The following is a 17,352-nucleotide window of genomic DNA, read 5'->3' on the forward strand; positions in this document are numbered from 1 at the left end:
GTAACCATTGGTGATGATCAGTGGGACTGATCAGATATGTAAGTGACTCAATGAAAAACCTGAGAAAAGAGACTTCTTCCAAGGGCTCTAAACAGGAGATATGATATTGGGAAGCAGTTCCATACCTTACTCATACCCTCCCCCACCCCCCCTTATCACATTGCATTTTCTATTTCTGTATTCCCACCACTATCTCAGGATTTTTACTAATTTTCGTGTTTTTTTTGGGAATCTGACAAAAAGGAACTATGCTTCTTGGTGCAGTGAAATGAGAGGTTAGCCTTCAAGTCATGGGGCCCTCATAAACCTCCATTTTTCTGGGCAAAAAAGAGAGGTTAAACTAGGAATTCCCTGGTTCCTTCCGTTTGACATTCTAGGCCGGTAAATGATAAGGAAAATAATCTCCAGAGGTATGAGGCCGAGGGGAGAATGGAAGGCTGGGTCCATGTTTTTTTGAGTTTGGGGAAAAAAAGGCCTTGGCCCTCAGGGGGCCTTCCTTTCCATAGTAAAGCATCCTTCCAGGCTGTCGGGACATGGAATCGTAATCCATTGTTCAAGACACATCGACCCTAGGCCTTCTCTGGGGCTGATGGGCAATGGAAAGACAGGTGAGGGAAACCTGAACCCCACAATGCATTGACCCCCAACTCCACCCAAAGCAGGGAAGTCACATCAGTAACAGCCCTTTCCTCCTCTGCCCCCCCAGGGTATCAAGAGGGGACTTTCCTTCACATTCACAAAAAACTGGTTTTCCTTCCCAGTTCCAAGAGTTCCCATAATTAAATTTCTGCTTTCTTTTGGGGAAATCTTTAGGGATCTTGATCAATTTCCTTCTCCTTCATTCTACAGCTTTCCCCCTTCCCCCATCTACAGAAAGGGTGATGGTTTTTTCCATTCTTCCCACCCATTCTCTGGAAGAGTCCCCTTAGGGTGGGGAATTCAAACCCCACTTAACCCGCCCTGGACCTCTAATTTGGATGGGCAGCCTGGTGGGGAGTTCTAGGGTAGGGAAGTGCTCCAGGCAATGGCCCAGAATTAAAAAGAGGTCCCCCAATATTTCAGAGCTCTTGGTGTCCCCAGACCACAAAACTATATCCAGTGTGCTCTTTCTGCTACTTGGTAACATGGCTGTGGTTTGTTAAAGGGGATAGTAGATAATTAGAGATGGTTTTATTGGAAATGACCCAGGTCCCTAGAATGGTCTTTGGGCATTAGGAAGGAAAAGGTGTCAACTTCAGAATGCTTTAAAAGCAGAAATGCATAATTTTACTAATGTCACCCTTATTGCCTCTTCTGCAGAAAAGTTTTGATCTTCAGTTGGGGATCAACTAAAGGCAGGTAATTTGTGGGAAAGATTAAATTTAACATGTTTTCTTGGGTGTCTTCACAGTTCACCCATCCCAGGAAAGACACAATATGCAGGTAAGATTTCTTTTCACAAAAATGCAGTTTAAAGTGGGAGGTGCATTCAAGCCTGGCTCTCCTTCATGAGCCAAAATCCTTTCTTTGAAAAATGACAATAGTAATGTGATTTTTCCCTGCAGCCTTCACTTCTGAACCTCTCCAAGACGAAATCCGAGAACTAGGTAAAGAAAAGATGCAGAGGAGACAAATTTTAGCCTCTGGTTTTGTGGATGCATTGGCTTGTCTTTGCAACTGAATGTATGGAGGTAGTTGTGGGGGGTGAAATGAGCACCAGTTCTCATTCAGTCTCACAGACTGGTCTCATTTCCAGAATGTGGTCGACCTCTTCGCAAAGACCGCATTGTGGGCGGCTCTGATGCACCTATTGCAAAGTGGCCTTGGCAAGTAAGTGTCCACAGAATTGGTTGGCAAATATGTGGCGGCATCCTCATCTCTGAGTCCTGGGGTTCTATCATTGTTTGTATTACGTAAGTATAAAACCTACCCTTTCTGCATTTGTCTACCTTATCCCAGTTTATACAATCCGAGAGTGGACCCCAAAATTTTGCATGGAAACCAAATGCTCCAAGTGGATCCCAATCTTGGTCCAAAGATCTTTCCAGTTAAGGGATCAGATTTAAGCTTCCTAAAATCGCTCAGATTTAAGTATAATTTGAATAGTTAAAATTATCAAAAAGGTGTTCTCCTAACTGTATTTGCCATTTACCCCTTTGTCACCATACTTATTACAAATTTTATTACAATATAACCATTTGACTTTTCTAATTCTTCTTTTCCCAGAAATTTTTCTTCATTCCAAGAGCAATTTACTGTTGTGTACCCAACTGTCTTTAAACAAACCCTGATTTATCCGGCACATCGATAGTGAATTGTCGATATTCTGGTTCAAGAATTACTCTGAGCTTTACACGGAAATGACTTTTACGCTTTGCTATCCTGTCAACTTACAGGTATGTGGCCCATTTTTTGCCCCGAGCCAATCACAGTTTCCCCTGGGCTTCCTGCTGGGCCACAGGTTGGGGGCTGTCCAAGAAAGGTGAGTTCCGGGGTTAGAAAATTTTCAATGTCTTAGATTCAATGTCTTTATCCTATTTTTACTTAAGATTTGATTCCCTTCCACAGCTCTACCATATTAAAACAACCCAACTACCTGCATTTGGGAATAGTCAAATAAACCCGTTCCTGTCAGTTACTTGTATTTTAAGCAGTGATTTAGGGAAACAGTGGATGATGACTTTGTTTTACCCAAAGTAACCAAGTGCTAGTCAGGCTTGATACTGAACTGGAACTGAAGATTTGGACCCAAAGAAGCGTTCCTTTAAACTCAATCATCCCTATAATGTAACTGGAAAGTTACCTTATATGCTATTGCTGGCTACAAGGAAGGAAAAGGGTCCCTGCCAGGTAAAATGGGGACCTATCTTCTGCTTCATCCAGCTGCCATTATACTGTTAATATTAGTTACTAAAACCTTTGCTCCTACCCCAACTGGTACTGTATTTATTGTGTCTCCTAGTGGCTTCCCAATTTGATTTTCCAGATATACCTGGTGTTTTTTTTATTCTTTTTTAATCTTATTTTTTTATTATGCCTTTTAATTGAGAAAACATGCGCAGATAATTTTTCAACATGGACTCTTGCAAAAACTTTTGTTCCAACTTTTCCCCTCCTTCCTTTCCTCCTCCCCTAGATGGCAGGTAGTCCCATACATGTTAAATTTGTTAAAGTATATGTTGAATAAATATAATATAAATATGTACAGTTGTCTTGCTGCCAAAAAAAATTATCCAAGTCATGTTCCTTGTATGCAAAAATAGTTGTCCTGGGGAGGAGGGAAGAGGGTATAGAAACAGGACTGGGAAGAAGGTGGATTAAATACCAATATATTAGTATTTTCAAACCCAAAAAATATATTCCCTCTTGTATCCTTTCCCCTCTGCCCTCCCAAATTATTTAAGAATTCTCTACTTCCTATGGGAATTTCAAGTGGACCAATGGTGCCCCTTATGCCTTTCCACATGGATGTTCCTCCCAGATAGTTCAACAGGCCAGTGGTGCGAGTCGGCACTTGGGCTTATCTACTTTCCAAGGGGACCCTGGAGGCCCACTTGCCTGTGGGAACAAGGCCCGTGGTTCCTTTGGGGAATCACCTTTTTTATGGCTGTGCAAGGAGGAACCGCCAGGGGTCTTTGCAAATGTGGTGGCCTTTGAAGACTGATCGGGAACGAGGGAAGGGAGCTTTCCCCGAGCAACCCTGGGATCCCACCTTTGGTTGAAGACTTAAATTGTACTTGCCTTGCCAGGTAAATGAGATGGGGAGGCTGATTTCGGGCTGGGTAATGGGAATTCAGCCAGTCTAAATGTTCTTTCTTGACCAGAATGTGGACCCCCCAGACCGGGACTGGCCCGAAAGCTTAATTACTCCAGCATTCTACCCTCGGGTGTTGTAAGGAGAAATGGGTTCTTGCACCAGAGTTTGCCAGGTAAGTAATTTCGGAATTGTTTCCAGAAGGGAAATGGGAAGAGGTTACAGGTCATGAATAACTGTTCATTAACAGTTGATTCTTACTGTATTTCCTCTGGTTAAGTAACTTTCTCCCCAAACAGCCTAAAAAGACATCAGTAGTTGCCATGGATGCTTCCACCCGGCACAAAGGATACCTATTCTCCCGACGTTAAATTCAACTTCCAAAGGGATTAAGGATGACCCGGCCTCGTGGAGCAGGTCCCAGTGCCTTTTACTGAAGATAGAAGGGGTGTGTTTACCCGTCTTATACTACTTTTGCCCAATAGCCGTCGTTGATCCAAGGGGCCGGGAGGTGAGTCTACAATTCCCTCTCATCCAGCTGAAAAGCTTAGGAGGCATGGGTCCTGCAGCTTTCCACTTTTTTATCTCCCAGAGCACCCCTGGCTTCCGTCCCTTTAAGTGAAATGGCATCAAACTCGTGGTGTTATTGTGTCCGTGGCTCGAAGGTGGTCAGGGTACCCAACCCCTTGGAGAATCCTAGCATGCTGTGTGCGTACGAAGAGAGAAAAGGGCTGTTGGGAATGAAGGGTTCTGATAACAGGGGCAAAGGGCCGATGGGAATTCTTCCTATTTCTAATAAACCTTCCATTTCTCGATGGGAAGTCGGGGCCTCTTTGAAAATGGGATCCTGGTTTCTGGCGGTCTTTCAAAGCCCAGCAGATTGTTTCGGCCTGGGTTCTACCCCTACAACCAAAGCCCCTGGATAGGAGGCAGCCCTACCTCCCCAATGGAGGATCAGCTCAACTGGGACTTTACAGCTGTGACAAATTTATCATGTCCCTCCAAAACCAGATTTGGAGGTGAGGAGAATCTTTTTTGTCCAGCTTTTTGGGCAAGGAGGCAAAGGAGGTTTGGGGGAGGCATTTATAGGATTTCAAAGTTCAGGGGTGAGGTTGAGGGGTTGTCACAGGAAGGAAGGGACTGGGAAAAAGGAAGAACCTTGAAATGTGACTTGCCTGCCTGTATCTTCCTTTCAAGCTTGTGGTATTCATATAAAAGACAGAACCCATGGCCCTGGGTGGCAGAAGTACGGTGCCAGGATGAAGTTTCACCATTGTGAGCCCCTTTGGTCCACAACACCATTGTGGGGTAGGTTTCTTTTGGGATAGCAGTGGGGAAATGAGGTGATTTTCAAAAAAAACCAATAAAATGTTCTTAACAGGCATGGCTCCATAGGTCCGCCCGGGTTAAACTTAGAACACGCTTCAGTACCCCGGGCCAGGTTTCAAGGCGGCCAGCACTTAGTACAGGATCACCCCAGTCTTACCAGTAGAGACTAGGGTAGAAATGCAGCTTCTGCCGAGTCTGTTCACCCCAGTTTCCCAAAAATATGAACTGTTGGGTGGTAGGCTGGAAAGATACTGTAAACCGAGGTGAGCAACGGAATCCTAGGTTCCTAAAATAGGAATTTTTGGGGGAGGGGCTTTAGGTAGATTGTAATGGAGGGATGGGCCTGGGTGACTGATGGCTTCATGTGAGACATTGTCCTTTTGTTTCTGATGTGTCTCCATTCTATTCCCAAGTCCCCGTGGCAGTACCAGTGTCCATCTTGACCTCAAAAGACTGCCCCTACCTCAACGAGCCCACCCTACCTCTGGGAACCTTCTGTGTAGCTTATGGCAAGAAAAGACTAGACAAATATGAGGTATGAATGGTCTGGAATGGTCAAGTGATGGGGGGAGCTAAACTGGGATTGGGAAGGTGTAATGAAGGGACATCAGGGAGGTGTGAAGCCTTGGGAGTAGAGGAATAGGCAGGACTTGGAAGGTGTAAACCCCCTTGTCAACTTTCCTATCCTCATCCAACCTCAAGTAGTCCTGGAAGCTAAGCTTTTCCTTATTCTTTCATGCAGGCTGACTTGGGTTCATCTCTCATGTGCCAACGAGGACCTGACTCCTGGATGCTGATGGGCATTTCAATAAGGGGAAGCCAAGAACTGTTTGCTCCAGTGGGGACCCAACGGTCGTGGATCTCTCAGATTGTGAGGATGCCCTTTGTGTAATCGAGACTCCAAACCTTGAACAGATCCAGAAGCAGAGCCTGAACTGTTCTTTTACTGCACAGGGGGAGAGGATGAAACGTCCCTCTTTCTCTATTTAAATCAAGTCTCAAATGGCTTGCCTCCGGAATGCACCCAAACCAGTTCCATGCTGAAAACCTTGAAATGTTCAAGAAGGGTGACAATGGTGATGACAAACTGGTGTCAATTGGGACTTGCATTCCAAGTGGTGATAATTTGAGCCAAAGAATCCTGGGCGGGGGGAATGAATATGTTCAATAAACACAGTGCTAACATTACCAGGAGCTTCTTCATGCCTGATGACTGTGGGGAGAGTTGGGCAAATTATCAAAGGAACATTAGGAATTGCTTCAGGGGAAGAGAAAAGCCGTCATGGGGGGCCAAAACCCACTGGTTTTAGAAGCTTTGTTAAACTCTGCATAAAGCATGGTCCTAGCTTAAAGGAGCAATCACAAACTGAGGGGGAAAGCCTCCTTGTGCAGTCCAATGGAGGGGAGCTCAAGGCTAGTTTATTCTGAGGTCCTAGGGGTGTTGACTACAGAGCTGCTCAACTCTCACCCTCAACACACTACAAGTTTCACAAGTTTGAGTCAAAGACCAGAGCTAGAAGAGAGTTTTGTAACTGATAATTTGGCAACTCCCATTCATTCCTGCCTTCTTTGGACAGAGTGTGCCCAAGGTCAGCTCAGTGTTTGTCATATGCAGCATTCAGTATGTGTCATAAGCAGGTTGATTTCCCATGAAATGAAGAGATCATCTTCTTCCTTGAAAAAATTAGCCTTGATGACCCTAAAATCTTCGATGGAAATTATTCTACCCCATCTTGGTATTTAAGATTTATCCCATCTTGAAATGATTACCTGGCAAACACTGTCTGCCTATTTTTATTTTTAATAATTTTTACAATTAATAATTTTTACAAAATTATCCCTTGACCCTTCTTTCAACTTTTCCCCCTCCTTCCCTCCCCAATTCAAGCAGTCCTATGTCACTGTTATATAGATACAATATTGTGTAGAACCAGCTTTTTGGGCGGGAAGAATTGATTCAGAAGGTAAAATAACCTGGGAAGAAAAGAAGTTTGCATTCATTTCCAGGTTCTTTCTTTGGGGTGTAGCTGTTTGTCCATCATTGATCAATTGGAACGAATTGACAACTTTTTAAAATCCTTCCTAAATACATGTAGGTATCAGGGAAATTTTAGCTTGCGGTTTTTTTTATTTTTGGGATTTCCTGTAACCTAATCAACCCCAAATTTTTAAACACATATAAATTTCTTTGAATTTTCCCCAATATGTTCCTTCCCATTTTCCCATCTTTATTTTAAAAACTCCCCAAGGGCCCAAACATTTATCCTTTCAATCTTTTTTTGGGAAAAAGAAGTTTTTAAATGTTCCCCGGTTTAGGGCTTAAACGGGTTTGGGGGAAAAATTTAATTTAAATACCTTTTACCAAAATTTTTTAAAGGGGCCCTGCCCTTTTAATCTTCCGGGCCCATTTTTTCCCTCCCCAAAGGGAAAAGAAAATTTTTTGGGGAAAAAAAAGGGAAAAAATTTTCCTAAAATTAGAATTTTTAAATTAATTTAATGACCTTTCCATTCTTGGGGTAAATTTTAAAAGCCCAAAATTCATAACCCCTTAAAGGGGGAATCTATATAAAATTGGGGATTGTAACCTTTTATAGGGGTTTTTTTAAAAAACCCTTAAATGCAACTTGGGGCCCCCCAAATTTAAAGTTCCCAAATGGGGGTAATTTTGTTTTCCCCAAAAGTCAAACTTTTTCCCCTTAAACCTTTTGTAATCGCCACATCCAAGGGTTTTGTTTTGAAAAAGCCAACTTTTTTAAACGGCCAAACCTTGTCCCGGGTTTTTAAAAAGGGAAAGTTTTTTGGTCAAACAACATGGGGCGGTTAAACCTTTTCAAATTTTTGGAAAAATTTTTGGGTTTTTTTAATTTCCCCCATTTGTTTTTTTAAAATTATTTTTTAAAATTTCTAAAACAGGATTTTAAAAATTTTTTTTTCCCAATCCCTTTCCAAAAAACCCTTTTTTTCTTCTTTTTCGGGTTTTAAATCCCTTCCCCTTTAACTTTGTTTTTTATATTAAAAAATTTTGTACAAACAATTTTCTTTTTCCCTTTAAGGGAAAATTTTTAAAATTGTTTTTTTTCCTTTTTTTTTTCCAAAAAGCCCAATCCTTTAATTTAAATTTTTTTTAGGGGAAACTTCCAAGGTTTGCTTCCTCCCTTGTTGATCCCATTCAAAGGAAAATATTTATTTTCCCCCTTCCCCCCATTTTTCAAAGCGAAATTTTTCTATTCCCTTTTAAAACCCAAAATCTTTCCCAAATTTTAAAAAACCCCCCTTTAAATTTTGAAATTCTGGGTTTTTCCCACAAAATTTTTAATTGGGTTTTGGGGAAAATTTTTATTAAAATTTTTAAACCTTTTTTCGGGTTTCCTTTTTTAAAGGGTGGTTTTTTTTTTAAAATTTAAAAAGTTTCTCCCTTTTAAATTTGGGTTTATTTTTTTTTAAAAATTTGGGAATTCCCTCCAAAACCAATTTTAAATTTAAAGCCCCCTTTAAAAAATTTTAAAAAAAGGGTTAAAAACCCTTTTTTCAACCCGGCCTTAAATAAATTTTTGTTCCTTGGTTTAACATTTTTCTAAAAATTTACTTTCTCCCCCGGGCCCTTTAATTTAAGGGTTTTTTCAATTTGAGGCCCCCCTTTCCCCCGGGCAAGGGGGTTTACCTTCCACTTTCCCTTTTAAAATTTAAATTAACTTAAAAATTATTATTTTTTTCCAGATTTTCAAATCCAACCCAAATTTTAATATTTTTTTTTTTTAGAAAAAACATTTTTAAATTTCCTTAATTTTTCCCCCTTGAATTTCCCTTTTTTTGGCCCCGTTTTAATCCAGCCCATTTTCCTTTTCTTTTTGTTTTAATTTTTTAAATTTTTTAAAAATTTAAATTTTTTTTAAAATTTTTTTTTTTTCCCAAATTCAAAAAAAAAAAAAAAATTTTTTTAAAACCTTTAAAAAAAAGGGGGGAAAAAAAAAAGGGGGGAAAAAAATTTTAAATTTTTTCCTTTTTTAAATTTTCCTTTGCTTAAAAAAAGAAAATTTTTCTTTTTTTTTTTTTCCCCAAAAAAGGAAACCCAAAAACATAAACTTCCTTTAAAAATTTAAAACACCCCTTTTTTTTTTTACCCTTTAAACTTTCCCCTTTTAAAAAATATTTTTTAAAAAAAAATTTTTTTTTTCCCTTTTCAAGGGTTTTTTTTGAGGGGAAAAAGGGGGGGAAAAGAAAAGGAAAGGGGGTTTTTTCCAAACCTTTATTTTTTTTTAAGCCTGAAATTTGGCAAACTTTAAAAAAAATTTTTTTTTTAACCAAAAAATTTAAATTTTAAACAAAACCTTTTTTTTTTAAAATTTTTAAAAACCCCAGGCAAAAACCCTAAAAAAATTTTTTCAACTTCCCTATACCAAAATTTTAAAAATTTATTTCCATTTCCCAAATTTTAGGGGAAAAGGGAACCAGGGAAAACCCTTTGGAAAAAATTTAATTTCAAAGGGGCAAACCCGTTTTAAAAAAAATTGTTACACTTACCCTAAAAAATTCCCCAATTTCCCATGCGGGGTTTTGGGAAGGAAAAAAAGGGGTTTGGGAGGGGGGAAATTTTTTTTTTGGGTATTTTTAAAATTGGGTTGTTAAGAATTAAATTTGAAAGGGGCAATTTTTTAAACAAAAATTTTTTCCCCTTTTTTTTTCGGGGCCCCTTTTTAAATTTTTTTTTTTTAAAAAATTTTTTTTTTTTTTGTTTTTTAAAATTTTTTTTTTTTTTTTAGTTTTTGGGTGGGTTGGTGAAATTTTTTTTTTTTCCCTTTTTCCTTTTTGGCTTAAATTTTTTTTTTGGGGGGAAATTTCCTTTTCCAAGGTTTTTCCCAAAGGGAAAAAAAGGGTTTTTTTTTTTTTTAAAAAAAAGGGGTTTTTTAAAATGGAAAATTTAAATTTTTTTTTTTTTTTTTTTTTTTTCTTTTATTTTTTTTTTTTTTTTCCCCAAAATTTTAATTTTTTTGGGGGGGGCCTTTTTTTAAAAGGGGTTGGCCCCTTTTTTTTATTTTTAATTTTTTTTGGGGTGAAAACATCATACACAACAACAGCAAGATTGTCTGAGGATCAACTATGAGAGACTTGGTTCTTCCCATCGGTTCATTGATCCAAGGCAATTTCAATAAACTTTGGATGGAAAAAGACCTTCTGCAGACTGAGAGAGAACTATGGAGACAGGATTTAAATCAACACATGCAGTTTACTCTTTTTTTCCTTCTGTTTTTTTTTTTTATATGTGTGTGTGTATGTTCTCCTGGTTCTTCCCTTTTGTTCTGATTTATCTCTCCCAACATGATTCATATGGAAATACATAAAAAAATGAATGTACATGTATAACTAAAAAAAAAAAATTATTTTACATTTAACTAGGGAAAATTAAAAAGAAAGAAAGAAAGAATATGATAGAGCTAAAATACTCTGAAAATTCAGCCTAGATTATTGATAAAGGAAATATCAAAGTGATAAATATGATGACTTACAGCATGCCCAATTTATGTGCTTGGTTGTAGGCCTGGAGATGAATGGCCAACACAGGTTTTGTTTTCTGGGTTGCTGTAGTTGTGTGTGTTTTTGTTGTTGTTGTTTTGTTTTTTTTTGTTTTTTTTTTAGAATTGTCATTTTTATTATGTTAGCTTGGCCTACCAATGAGCAATTGATATTTTCCCAGTTGTTTAGATCTGACTTTATTTGCATGAGAAGTGCTTTGTAATTTTTTTTTTTTTCTATTTTTTATTTTGAAAAAATTTCTTTACAACATTATCCCTTGCACTCACTTCTGTTCTGACTTTTTCCCTCCCTCCCTCCACCCCTCCCCAGATGGCAAGCAGTTTTATACATGTTAAATATGTCACAGTATATCCTAGATACAATATATGTGTGCAGAACCAAACAGTTCTCTTGTTGCACAGGAAGAATTGGATTCAGAAGGTAAAAATAACCCGGGAAGAAAAACAAAAATGCAAACAGTTTATGTTCATTTCCCAGTGTTCTTTTTTTTTGGTGTAGCTGCTTCTGTCCATCATTGATCAATTGAAACTGAGTTAGATCTTCTCTTTGTCCAAGAAATCCACTTCCAAAAATATTAAGTGCTCTTGGATAGGCCGAGCAAATATAATAAAGATGACAATACTCCCTAAACTAATCTATTTATTTTGTGCTATACTAATGAGACTCCCAAGAAAATATTTTAATGATCTAGAAAAAATAACAACAAAATTCATATGGAAGAACAAAAGGTTGAGAATCTCAAGGGGGAATTAATGAAAAAAAAAAATCAAATGAAGGTGGCCTAGCTGTACCTGATTTAAAACTATATTATAAAGCAGCAGTCACCAAAACTATTTGGTATTGGCTAAGAAATAGATTAAGTGATCAGTGGAATAGGTTAGGTTCACAAGACAAAATAGTCAACTATAGCAATCTAGTGTTTGACAAACCCAAAGATCCTAACTTTTGGGATAAGAATTCATTATTTGACAAAAACTGCTGGGAAAACTGGAAATTAGTATGGCAGAAATTAGGCATGGACCCACACTTAACACCATATACCAAGATAAGATCAAAATGGGTCCAAGATTTAGGCATAAAGAACGATATTATAAATAAATTAGAGGAACATAGGGTAGTTTACCTCTCAGACTTGTGGAGGAGGAAGAAATGTGTGACCAAAGATGAACTAGAGATCATTATTGATCACAAAATAGAAAATTTTGGTTATATCACATTAATAGCCTTACCATAAACTGATGCAAAAAAGATCTAGGACTGCACACATAAACATTTATCAGAAGGATCTACTAAGGCATATTCAACATATATAGATAATTTCACTAGATTGGATAAGGAAACAAAACACAATGTAATGGCAAGGATATGAAAACAATTACGATGATGCATGAGAATTTGCAATAAAAGTTACAAATATTATTAAAAGAGAACAATGAATTAAGACAGCTTGAGATACCACTACACTGGATTGCTAAATGACAGGAATAAATCATTTATGATTGTTGAAGGGATGATGTTGTAGATTTAACAAGGACCTATCATTTTAAGACAGTGGAGCTGTGAAGCAAATAACCACTCTGGATGGCAATTTTCTTTTATCCCAAGTTCAATCATACCTTTGATCAATTTCCGGCAGACTCTATCCCCAGGCATACAATGAAGGGAAATGACAGTATTGCAAATATTCTTTGCACCCTAGGATTTGTAGTGGCTAGAAGTGGAAACTGGAATGGTGCCAAGTTAGATAGTTAGTAAATTGCTGGACATGATTTATGAATATTAGTTTTAAGAAATGCGAACGGATGAATTAGGGCTTGGAGATCTCATTTGAGACTTGATTTAAATAGAGAACCAAGGATTTCATTACTCCAGATACTGTATGAAGAATCAGTTCTGATGGCCTGCTGGATTTCTTTCAAGAGACCTTTCAGTTCAATTGCTCAATTACACAAGTGCACTCACAGCTCTAGAGAAAACACTGGGTATGAGAAATTTTTCAGTTCTTGGCTATTTCTACCTTCTGAATCCAATCACATCCAGGAGTCAAGTACCTCTTGGATCTGAGCAGCATGACATCAAGGATCAACTAGGACAGATTAAAATAAGAAAGCTTAGCCAACTTCTGGGAGGTGGAGGTGGAAGGCAAGCTGATGCAAGGGTTTATACTGCTAAAAATTACCGCTGTGTCCTTCACAGCTAAATCAGAGTTTCACTATAACATTCAAGACCATAAACCTCACTCTTGAGTCTCTCTTCCATAACTGAGACTGACAGGTTTCCCTGCAGGTGATTGGCTCCGTTGAGTGGGAGCAGTTTATGGGAGTCAAGAGAACCATCATTAACCATGGGCTTGTGGCCCTCGACTGGCTTTCCTTCCCCTGCACACCAATTCCAATATTCATATGAATTGTCCATCAATTCCCAAAGCATCAGCATGCTCCTGACAATTTTGCTATGTTATGACATATTCTTGTCTTGCAAAAATTTCCATTATATATTAGGACCCTAGTTTGTCATCCCTTTGCTCACCTCGATGTTTCAGAGGTCTTCCCAGCTTAGCAACTAATGGGTCATCTTGAAATTGGCAACCAGAATTGAGACAGACTGGCAGAGCAGAAGCTGACATTTCTACCCTAGTCTCTAGCTGCAGTAGGACTAGGGGTGATCCCATGGTGTAATGAATGCTGCTGACCAGCCTTGACACCTGGCCCGGGGTACCGAAGCGTGTTCTTCCCAGTTTAACCTGTAGACGGGACACTATGGATCCATGCCTGTTGAAGAGGACAGTTTTATTTGTTCAAATTATATAGAGAAATGGGCTAGTCTCTAATTCCCCCACCGCCACCCAAAAAGAAACCTACCTGGCTACACAATGAGTATCTGTTAGGACCCAACCAAGGCTCACTAGAGTGGCCATGCAAACGTCATCCCTGCCACCGTGCACCTCTGCCACCCAGGGCCATGGGTTACTGTCTTTGTATGACTGAATACCACAAGCTTCAAAAGGAAGATGCACAAGCAGCCATTAGTCACAGAATCATAGTCTCATTTAGAATCATTTAGTCTCAGGTTGCTCAGGGAAAGCTGCGCCTTCCACTCGTTCCCTGATCCAGTCTTCAAAGGCCACCACATTTGTAAAGATTCCTGGCCGGTTCCTCCTTGCACATCCATGACCAAACTAGGTGATTCAGCAGAACCACTGGCCTTGTCCTCACAGGACAAGTGGCCTCCAGAGTCCTCCTGTGGAAAGTGATATGCCCAAGTGCATAGAGTCGACATTCACTGGCCTGAATGAACTAGTGCTAGGAGGAACATCCATAGTGAGCATAAGGGCAGCTCTTTAGCTGCAGTCAACACTTGAAATTTCCACTAGGGAAGTAGCAGAATGTGCTTAAATAATTTGGGGAGGGGCAGAGGGGGAAAGGATGCAAGAGGGAATATATTTTTTGCCAATTTGAAAATACTAAGTATGTCTGGTACTTGTAACTCCATCTTCTTATCAATCCTGACTTCTATACCACCCTTTCCCACCTCTGACCTAGGACAGCCATATCATTGCATGCACAGGAGACATGACTTGGATAGATTCTTCTTGTGCAGCAAGACAGCTGTACACATATGTATATGTATATTGTATTCAACATATACTTTAACAAATTTAACATGTATGGGACTACCTGCCATCTAGGGGAGGAGGAAAGGAAGGAGGGGAAAAGTTGGAACAAAAGTTTTTGCAAGGGTCCATGTTGAAAAATTATCTGTACATTATGTTTTATCAATAAAAATCTATAATAAAATAATAAGATTAAAAAAGAAAATACTAATTATATCTGGAAAATCAAATTGGGAACCCACTAGGAGACGCAATAGATACAGTACCAGTTGGGGTAGGAGCAAAGGTTTTAGTAACTACTATTAACAGTATAATGGCAGCTGGATGAAGCAGAGGATAGGTCCCCATTTTACCTGGCAGGGACCTCTTTTCCCTTCTTTGTAGCCAGCACAGCATAGTAGGTAATATTTTCCCAGTAAAATTATAGGGACCGTTGTAGTTATAGAGACATTGACATTCTTTGGGTCCAATGATCTTCAGTTCCAGTTGCTGGAGTATCAAGCCTGACTGGAGCGGTTGCTATGGGTAAGAGCAAAGTCATCATCCACTGTTCGTTCTTCCGTATAATTACTGCTTCAAATACAAGTAACTGTCAGAAACTGCTTTATTTGACTGTATCCCAAATACAGAGTGCAGTTGGAATTGTTTAATATGGTAGAGTTGTGGAAAGGGAATCAAATTTATAAAGCAAAAATCCGAGGACCAAAGACATACCCAGAATCTAAGACATTGAAAAACTTTTTTCTAATGACCAGCAGGACTAATACAGAGAGGATTGGTGAGACTTACATGAACTGATGCTGAGCGAAATGAGCAGAACCAGGAAATCATTATATACCTCAAAAGCGATACTGTATGAGGATATATTCTGATAAAGTGGATTTCTTCAACAAAGACAAGATCTAACTTAGTTTCAATTGATCAAGGATGGACAGAAGCAGCTACACCCGAACACTAGGAAATGTATGAAACTGTCGTATCATTGTTCTTCTTCCCAGGTTATTTATACCTTCTAAATCCAATTCTCCTTGAGCAACAAGAAAACTGTTCGGTTCTGCACACATATATTGTATCCAAGATCTACTGTAATGACCAGCAGGATGAATACAGAGAGGCTTGGAGAGACTTACATAAACTGATACTAAGTGAATTAAACTGATACTAAGTGAATTGAGCAGAAAAAAGATCATTATACACTTCAAAAACGACATTGTATGAGGATGTATTCTGATGGAAGTACATTTCTTCGTTGTGTGTTTTCTAAAAGAACCTTGAATAAAAGTAAAGCCGAAGTTTGCAATAAGTATGATGTCCTTTTTTTTCAAAAGATGACATCACTGTGCTTAATGACAATAAAGAAGATGTGAATGTTCTAAAGTATAGAACACCATACTTGGAGTCTCAAAGACTTAAGTTCAAATTCAGCCTCAAACACAGTGTGCGCCTGGGAATGTCCGTTAAGCCCGTTGCATTGAGTTTCCTCATCAGTAAAAGGAGGTGAAAGAAGTGGCAAACCACTCTAATGCCGTGCCAAGAAAACTCCAATTAGGATCATGAAAAGTCAAACACAAATGAAGAACAATAAAGATCATAGGATATGTCAAAGAGAATGGATGACAGATCCATTGATTCATGAAGATGAAACTGGAGGGGGCAACTACATGGCACAGTAGATAGAGCACCAGCTCCAAAGTGAGGAGAACCTAAGTTCGAATTTGGACTTGGACAATTAACCCTTCCTAGATGTGTGACCCTGGGCAAGTTACTTAACCCCAATTGCCTCAGCAAGAAGAAAGAAAAGAAAGTGGAAAAGAAATCCAAGTCAGTACACTTTGCTCCTCAGCCAGATGTCAAGGAAGAATCCCCAGGGCCATCAAAGGTTAGGGGTGAAAAATGGGAAGAAACAAGGCTTAAATCTAGAGAGAAGAAACTCAGCTCTACTGAGAAAAGTGCAGGAACAAATGGAAGTTCTTCAGGAAAAGTTAGTATGGCTTTTGGAAATACCAAGAGATCCACAATAGACAGTGAACAATCAGAGGAACACAGATCTATTTTTGACAACACAGCCCAGCCACTCTGAGGAGTCTCCCATTTGGGTTATTCACATATCATACTGTTTTGAAAATACTATCCTGGATGATTGCAGCTTCTCTTCCTCAAGGAAGGATATTAGTCATATCATTGCAAGCTAATATCTAATTTGTTATATTTTGAAAATTTGCCCTTGCCTATATGAAGTATAATACTTGTAATTATTGAGTGTGTAGGAAAGATAGATGCTCAGATAATTGAGAAATTCAGGATTTCTAAGAATCTATCTTTGGAGAATATTAAATTCTTAGGATATAACATGCTTATAGAACATATTCATTTCATCTTGACTTTAGACATTTTTGTTATTTAACCATAAAATATTAAAATCTAATAAATTTTTCATATTATATTTCAGAAATAATCTTAAGTTAAAATTAAGCATATCTAATAACAAAAAATAAATACTTCATTTTATAGCCAAGCGATAAACAGTATTCTACCTGCTTAGATTGCATGAGTTCCCTTTTCTTTAACATTTGGGAGTTTCTTTTCCTTTCTTTTTCTTTTTTTTTACTCTTTTTAATACATATTGGTTTCTGAATCATGTTGGGAGAGAAAAATCCGAGCAAAAGGGAAAAACCATGGGAGAGAAAAAAAAAAGGAGAAAAAAGAAGTGAAAATAGCATGTATTAATTTACATTCAATCTGTATAGTTGTTCAGATGGCATTTTCTATCCAAGTCTATTGGGATTGCCTCAGCCTGCGAGTTTATTTTAGATGAACAAGTCTCAGTTCAATCATATTTTCTAATAATTATGAAAATTCTTAATGCCATATCTACACAAAAATTGAGCTCTTTGTCGAACTTTACATTTATATCTCTTGTTAAACCTTGGACTTGGTAGTTCAAACTCATTTTACTGGAAACATTTGGGTAACATAAGGGGGATTATATTTTCAGTGGATAAATAAATAGCAGGATTGGGAAAGAGTTAACTTTTTGGGGGGACATCCCTCATCCTACATGTCCATAGACCCACAGATTCTTCTCCATATTTCCCTTCTCTACCAGAGTTCATAGAGGACCATTCTCTTCTCCTAGTTCTGAAGT

The 17,352-nt window shown here is 38.5% G+C and overlaps 1 pseudogene; it reads left to right on the forward strand.

Moving 5' to 3' along the window:
• The first annotated feature begins 5,277 nt into the window (after positions 1–5,277).
• Positions 5,278–16,603, forward strand: LOC116419928 (annotated as a pseudogene).
• Positions 16,604–17,352: the final 749 nt, after the last annotated feature.

The sequence above is a fragment of the Sarcophilus harrisii genome, chromosome 1, assembly GCF_902635505.1.
Source record: "Sarcophilus harrisii chromosome 1, mSarHar1.11, whole genome shotgun sequence".
NCBI classification, from domain to species: Eukaryota; Metazoa; Chordata; class Mammalia; order Dasyuromorphia; family Dasyuridae; genus Sarcophilus; species Sarcophilus harrisii.